General features: G+C 44.6%; 1 protein-coding gene across 1 annotated transcript in view; it reads left to right on the forward strand.

The window, feature by feature from the left end:
* The window catches only part of plxnb1b (plexin b1b), a 59,116-nt gene that overhangs the window by 8,569 nt on the left and 43,047 nt on the right, over positions 1-7,500 (forward strand). The window lies entirely within an intron of this gene.

A 7,500-nucleotide genomic window follows, 5' to 3' on the forward strand; every position in this document is an offset into this window, starting at 1 on the left:
TCTCTCTCTCTCTCTCTGTTTGTGTTTGTTTGTGTGTGTGTGCGCGCATGTATGCGCGTGTGTTGGCCTAGGTCTGAGGCCTTGTTATTGTGCGGTCTGTCTCCTCATACAAGAACAGAAGGCCAGAAAACACTTTGTCCTTCACTTCCCTTTTTATTTCAACCCATTTTTTCCCATTAATAAGGAGGATGGCTTGATTTCTTGATTTTTGATAAGGCTCAACCGTTAAAGTGACTAATTTGTCATCTGCACCCCCCACCCCCACACCCCATCTGGCCAGTCTCCCCAAGGATTGGATAGTCCATGAGTTGTTTTCTCTCTCTCTCTCTCCTGTGTATGGACTGAACCATTTACACACAGATGGAGGAGCAGGGGGGTCCATGTGGTCCTAATCAGTGCAGTGAAGAGGAGGTGCATTTGTGAGTTTGAGTCCTCTGAATGGGGAGTCTGGGATTAGACTGCTGTGTGCTTCACCTCCTCCAGTGGTGGTACCTGTGTCAGGGCATGTGCTGGGCCTGTGTGTCTGTGTGTGTCTGTCAGTCTGCGTGTGTGCCTGTTTGTCTGAGAGAGAGCGAGAGAATATAGCCATCTGCTTCTAAATGTGTATGTAGGCTCCCCTGTGAATATTCTGTGTGTATGTTTGTCGTATGATTGTGTTTCTGTGCATGTCCATGTATCTACCTCTCGCTCTCGTTCGTGCATGCGTGCATGCTTGTGTGTGTGCATATGTCACTCTACTCTGAAGATTTGGACAAGCTTCCACCACATATACATACAGTATTCATTCATACTGCAGTTATAAAGCCATTCTGTAATGATCTCCGCTCTAGCCATGTGTCACGCTTTAATCCAATGAATATCTCAGCTACAACTTATTCTAGTCATACTCTAGTCCATACTGTATTCATGTAGAATGATAACTACAGTGATATGGCTTATATTTTGCGGCCTTTTTGTTCATATCTCTGTTGTCCTGTCTAGCAGAGACAAAAAGCACCATTCAGCATTCTCTCTGTTTCTACTATGTGATTGGTTCTCCAGCATAAAATTGCACCTTGCGAAAGGAAGAGAAAGAAGATGAAGGGGGACAGAATGAAAGGAAGAGAAATGGTTAAAGGAGAGAAGAGCCTTTTGACCTGTACTCTCTCCTGAAAAGTTAATGAACATGGGTGAGGGTCAGATGAACATTACAGAAATGTTCTGAAGGTTCTCATTGGCAGGGAGGAGGTTATAGTGGTGGCTGGGAGTCGTGTGTGTGTGTGTGTGTGTGTGTGTGTGTTGACTGGGCTGATGGATGGGGTTGTTATAGAGGGTGTGTGAGATGTGATTGCTGAGTGTGACTCCCAGGGGCTTTAAAGAGTGGGTGTGAGTGTGTGTTTGAGAGCATAACAAGCTCTCTCTGTGGATTTGGTTTCTTCTCTCTCTTTTTTCTTTTTTTCCTGTGATGAGGAACATCATTGTTTGTTTGTTTGTTCATACACAACCAAAAAATGAAGCTAAATCATAACCTGAAAGCATAACCTTTTTTGTTTTTGTATTTGTATTTTTTTGGGGGGGGTGGGGTGGGGGGGCTCACACAGAAAAGCCATATCTGTGAAGCTGGTAACACCAGTCTGAGTGTGTCTCTCCACTGTTTAGGCTAAAGACTGTCCTGACATTATATGTTCATCATGGAGAACGATGGCTCTCTGGTCTCCAGTATGTGACACATTCTTTCTGCACTGTCTCTCAGACACCATCAACACAAAGTCTCTTAAATCACTGCAAAAAGAGGAGAAAACGCCCTGTTCGTCACAGCACAACCTTTAGTCTTGTCTACCGAACAGGAGGAGGGTCTAAACAAATGGCTTTGACATCTATATGCGGTACACATACAGAAGAGCAGCCTGGTCACCTAAGAGCCTTCACATAAAGAGACTCCAGCACTCCAGCAGTTACACAGACAGGATGCTTCAGGGGGCAGACAGGGGGTCTTGGCATTTTAATACACTTATGTAACACACTTTGGCTGGTCTGAAGTCCCATGTTGAGCATGTGTCAGCTGTTTGCCTGTGTGTGTCTGTGTGTGTCTGTGTGTGTGTTTGAGAAAGAGCGTGAGGGGGGAAATCGGGGGGTCGTGCAGAGTTGGGATTGTGCTGGCATTGTGGAACACCCAGAAATCCAAATGTCAGAGCAGCTCTAAAAAGCTTTTGCATGGAATTTTTATGGGAGGGGTCTGATGACCTCATATTTCACCGCTCAAAATCTTTTGCATGGAGTTTTCTTTTGGGGAGCCATTGATGTAAGGAGGAGAGAGATTGAAAGGGTGAAGGGTGGATGGGAGGAAAAAAAGGAGTAGATAGTTCGGGTAGACCAAGGAAAACAAGAGTGATGGAGGTACTGAAAAGAGAAGAAGGACTTGATGAAGGCAGGGGAGTGACAGAGAGCAGTTAACACACACAGGAAAAAGAAGTTATTTAGGAGAGGAGGATGAGGATACATTTGGAGCAGAGAGAGAGAGAGAGAGAGAGAGAGAGGGAGGTGTTATGAAGGACAGAACAATGTCCTTCCACCTCTGTTGAACTGATGAGATGTTGACAGTGTTCTGATTAACAACCTCATCTTTTTTCCTTTTAGTCTCCCCATGAAGATGCCCCCCCCCCCCTCTCTCTCTCTCTCTCTCTCTCTTTCTTTCTTTCTCTCAGTTTCTTTCTTTCTCTCTCTCTCTGTTTCTTCCTCTCAGTTCCTCTCTCCCTGTCTCTCTCTCGATTTCTCTCATGAGTAAAGTGCTGGACCAGAGCAGACAACAGTCAGAGTTTACTGAGGAGATATGAATATTTCTGTCTCTCGCTCTCACTCTCTCTCTCTCCTTCTCTCTCTCTCTTTCTCTCTTTTTTCCACCTTGTCACAGTAAACTACTCCCTGTTCATGCATAAACGGGGCTTGTAAACCAGCCCTAAAACCAATGTACAGCTTCTCTCACAATCAATTATCTTTGTGATCCCGTTTCCATATATAAAATGCAGTTAGAAATATCCCCTATAGCTTTTAGAATACCATAAACGAGCCCTCCCTCTTTAGAGAATGAAAAACCAACCTTCATGCTGTGGAATACAGTATTCTGGCCTTCATACTGTAGAGTATGGTAATCTCTCTAGTCCCTGACTTCCTCTTGCATCCTCAGTGAGACACATGAGCATGTAGAGCTGACAGTGTGTGTGACCGGAGATGGTTACTGTCTGGTGAAGTGTGAGAAGTGCCAGGGGGGTGTATTAGTCATTTGGTTTGTTTGTGTAATTTCTACAGATCAGTTACTTTTACTTTGTGGCTTGTATTACTTTGACCAAGAGATTTACAGGAGCATGTGGAACTGAGCACTTTGAACCAGAACATTCTTTTTGTGGGATGACATGGATGGGAAGATCAAACAGGACTATCTGGTTACCCAGATTTTAACTTTTCTTTTTTCCAAGTGTAGAAATTTTTATTTTGGTCTCTTTTGTTTTCGTTCAAGTACCAGTGTTTTTCATTTCTGGTTAGTATTTTCATTTCCATGTCTCAAAACTGTTGCAAATGTGGGACATGACTGGAGAAATGATTGAAGGAGACGTTAGTGTAGAGAAGATGATGACGGGCTGTGGAAAATGGAGGTATCAGTGAGAGAGGGGGTAAAATCAGACAGGTGGTTGTAAAAATTGAGACACACCCTCCCATCCCCCTCTCAATTTGGTCAACTGAAAGAAATTTGTTCCATATCTGTTACTGTGAATGTCTTTGGGCTAGACACTTTAACAAGCACACACACACACACACACACACCCCCGTTGTTTGTGTTTTTTTTGGTGGTACACATTGCACGGCTCCCATTCCCAGCTCAGCTCAGACTGAGGGCTAAAGTAAATGGACAGAATGGGAGTGACTGAGAGTGAAACAACAGGAACCTAAAGAAAGAAAAGAAGAGGAGAGGAGAGGTGACACACAGATAGATGATTTGAAGGGCAAAGCCACGCCCCTCCCCTCCTTTACTCAGGGGAAATGATTGGGCGTGATCAGCTTTCTTATTTGCTCCTTGTCTATCCTCTAATAACGGCTAGGCTCTGTGCGTGTGTGTGCTGAGAAATGCCCCTCAGTGGTGTGGCACTGTGATATTTATGTGTTGTCATTAGAGTGTATGTCAGTGTCTCTGTCTTACCTTATATTGTTCTCTCCTTTACATACCACATACATGCATTATGTTTGAATCCATGACAAAAAGGCTTTTTGCCCGCATGTTCCTCTCAGATCTTCAGCATGTAAACTTTTGTCTGTCTCTCATGGTGGCTCTCTGTACATTTATCTCTTTTTTGTTTCTGTCTCTCTCTCTCTCTGGTTCTTACCAATCCTTCTCTTTTTCTTCCCTTGTGTTCTTTCTATATGGAGCCTTAGTTGTCTGTGAGTGGTTTTGGAGCCTGGTCTCTGTGTGGTCTGTGAGTTGGTCTGATGCAGTTTATAATCTGTGTTGTCTGTGAGCTGGGCTGATTCGGGTTGTAATCTGTGTGTTCTGTGAGATGTGTGGTCTGTGATCTGGGCTGATGCGGTTTGTAATTTATGTGTTCTGTGAGCTGGGCTGATGCGGTTTGTAATCTATGTGGTCTGTGAGCTGGGCTGATGTGGTTTGTAATCTATGTGGTCTGTGAGCTGGGCTGATGCGGTTTGTAATCTATGTGTTCTGTGAGCTGGGCTGATGCGGTTTGTAATTTATGTGTTCTGTTAGCTGGGCTGATGCGGTTTGTAATCTATGTGGTCTGTGAGCTGGGCTGATGTGGTTTGTAATCTATGTGGTCTGTGAGCTGGGCTGATGCGGTTTGTAATCTATGTGTTCTGTGAGCTGGGCTGATGCGGTTTGTAATCTATGTGTTCTGTGAGCTGGGCTGATGCGGTTTGTAATCTGTTTGTCCTCTGGGCTGTGACACAGAAGGTGAACAGTGACAGCCGTGGAGAACGAATTGCCCATTCTCTCTTCATTCCTGTGGTCTTTTCCATCTGATAGACAACCGCAATCTGTGCGATTAGCATCTCCCGCGTGTCTTAAAAAAAGATGCTCAGAATGGCGGAACGAGAGACTTCCTCTCCGTCACGTCTGCTGAAGCTTTGTGTCTTGTGTCTTATATACAGTATGTATGACTGATGGGTTGTGTAAGATGAAGCTGCATGTTTTGTTGTTATTGTTTCCCCCCCCCACACAGGACACATACAGAACATCCACAGCTGTGCGGCACAGGGGACAGTTTGATTCAGCCCCACTGAAGTCTACTGATGGACTGACAAACTGATCTAATTAAGGCGCTTACCAGTTTGGGATGGACCAGTCGCTAAAATAGGGGCTGTTTTCACAAACTGTCACAAATGTTAGGTGCATTTTTTTCCTATTACCAGGCATGTCTGTTGAAGCAGTCAGGAGACCAAAAACATATTTCTCTCTCTCTCTCTCTCTCTCTCTCTCTCTCTCTCTCTCTCTCTTTCTCTTTCTCTCTCTCTCTCTCTGTTTGTCTGTCCTACTTGCTCACTTACTGTAGGAGACTGTATTTGAGTGTTCTCTGCGAGGCAGGAGGGCAGAGAGGGGATGAGGGTGGATAGTTTACCCCAGGGACAGAGCAGTGGAGCTGGGGGAGGGAGGCAGCCTGAGCATGCTCTCAGGCCTGAGTGGAGCCAGAGCAGGAATCTCAGCTATGTCACGGCCCAAGGCGAAGATTCTCCACCAGCAGCTAAATACAGGGGTGTTAAGATCAACAACACTGATCTTCCCTTAGCGCGCGCGCACACGCACACACGCACACACACACGCGCACACACACACACACACAAAATAAATGAGAGCATTCTCTTTATCTGTCATTTTTTTGTAAGACTGAAATTACATTGAATCTCTCACAGAGGTGTCGCACAGTTGTAACCTCACAGAAGTGCAACTGAAACTGAACAGAGCTGCAGTCCAGTGGTTGGTCACTGTGTATCTATGTGTTTTTTAAGTTTGTCTGTTAATGAACGGACCCCGTTGTTTTGGCGGTGAGAGGAGAGGTGGAGAGAAGGTACGCTGAACCTGAACTGAGAATTTGAGAAGACACTTTCTGTTGCGGTTTCCTTTATTTTGACAGTTCTAAACACAGAGTTGGCAGTTCTCTGTTGGTTCAGAGAATGGACTCATCCACCTGCCTTTAGTTTCAATTGATAATGAGTGTGAACTGTCACCATACAGTCATGACTGTCTGACTCTCTGTACATTACTGACCTGTCTATCTCCATGTCTATAACTGATCTACCTCTGTCTGTGTCTGTGTCAATAACTGACCTGTCTTTGTCTAACCTGTCTATCTCCATGTCCATAATTGACCTGTCTGTGTCAATATCTGATGTGCCTCTGTGTCAGTGATTGACCTGTCTGTATCTAACCTGTCTGTGTCCAGAATGACTGTGGGTGTTATTCTTGTGTAGTTTGTGTATCCAGTCTACAAAAACACTCCGATGCCTGATGAAACCCACTGTGAATGTAAATGATTTTCTAAACAGCCCTGTAACATGTGTAGTAAGAGTGAGGTTTTGGTGTAAAGGCCTGGTTTGGGTGATAATTGCTCAGACCGGCAGATGGACTGGGTTGGTTTTAGGACTGACCTTCTCTGTGGGTCTGGCTTTACGACCGTAGTGTGTAACAAATGGATTTATTCACTGCTTGTTTCACTCTCTTGCTCTCGCTCTCTCCCTCTCTCCAGATTGCAATGCCACCTAATCCTTTCCCTCCTGGCCCTGTGCGCTTAACACACATCAATGTTTGTGCTCAGTCAGCTTAAACAAAGAGAAAAAAGGACACTATGATATTGAGGTCCCCTCTGTTATATTCTTCAGTGATGTTTGGGGTGTCTTGCATGGTAATGTCTTACATGTTTGCTACACTGTTCTGGCCACTTCCTCACTGTTAATCTCTACCCCATCCAGGAATGCCAGTCAGTCACGCCTCAGCCAACTAGCCGCCAGAAAACACACTCTCCCAGACTGATTCTCATAAACTCAGTCACACACTCACAGTCACCCACTTGCTCCCAGACACACACACACATGCACACAAACACATACTGTCTCTCACACACACATGTGCACACCCGGGCCGGTTTGTTGCATTAGTAAAGATAGCAGTCATGAGTTTACCGTAATCAAGTTATGTGGCACCATAAAACACATCAGGACCTTCTCACAGTGGAGGCTGAGGGAGAAGGTATAAAATCATAAAGCAGTGTTAAAAATGTTGCCTGTACCTGGAGCTCAGCATGGTCTAGTTCAGATGGTAAAATCTAAATTACATCGCACTAACCATTTCCACCATTAGTCAACACAATTTTCAGACATTGATTTAGAAATAAAGCTGAAATAGTTTGCTCATTGTCATGCATAGACCAGAGCTATGGGTGTCAATGGTGATTTATCCACTGTCACAAGCAAGGATGTGTCTTACTGGAAGGGTTATTCAACCAACTTCTCTTAAAATGCTTT

Source organism: Chanos chanos, chromosome 6, assembly GCF_902362185.1.
Source record: "Chanos chanos chromosome 6, fChaCha1.1, whole genome shotgun sequence".
Classification (NCBI taxonomy): domain Eukaryota; kingdom Metazoa; phylum Chordata; class Actinopteri; order Gonorynchiformes; family Chanidae; genus Chanos; species Chanos chanos.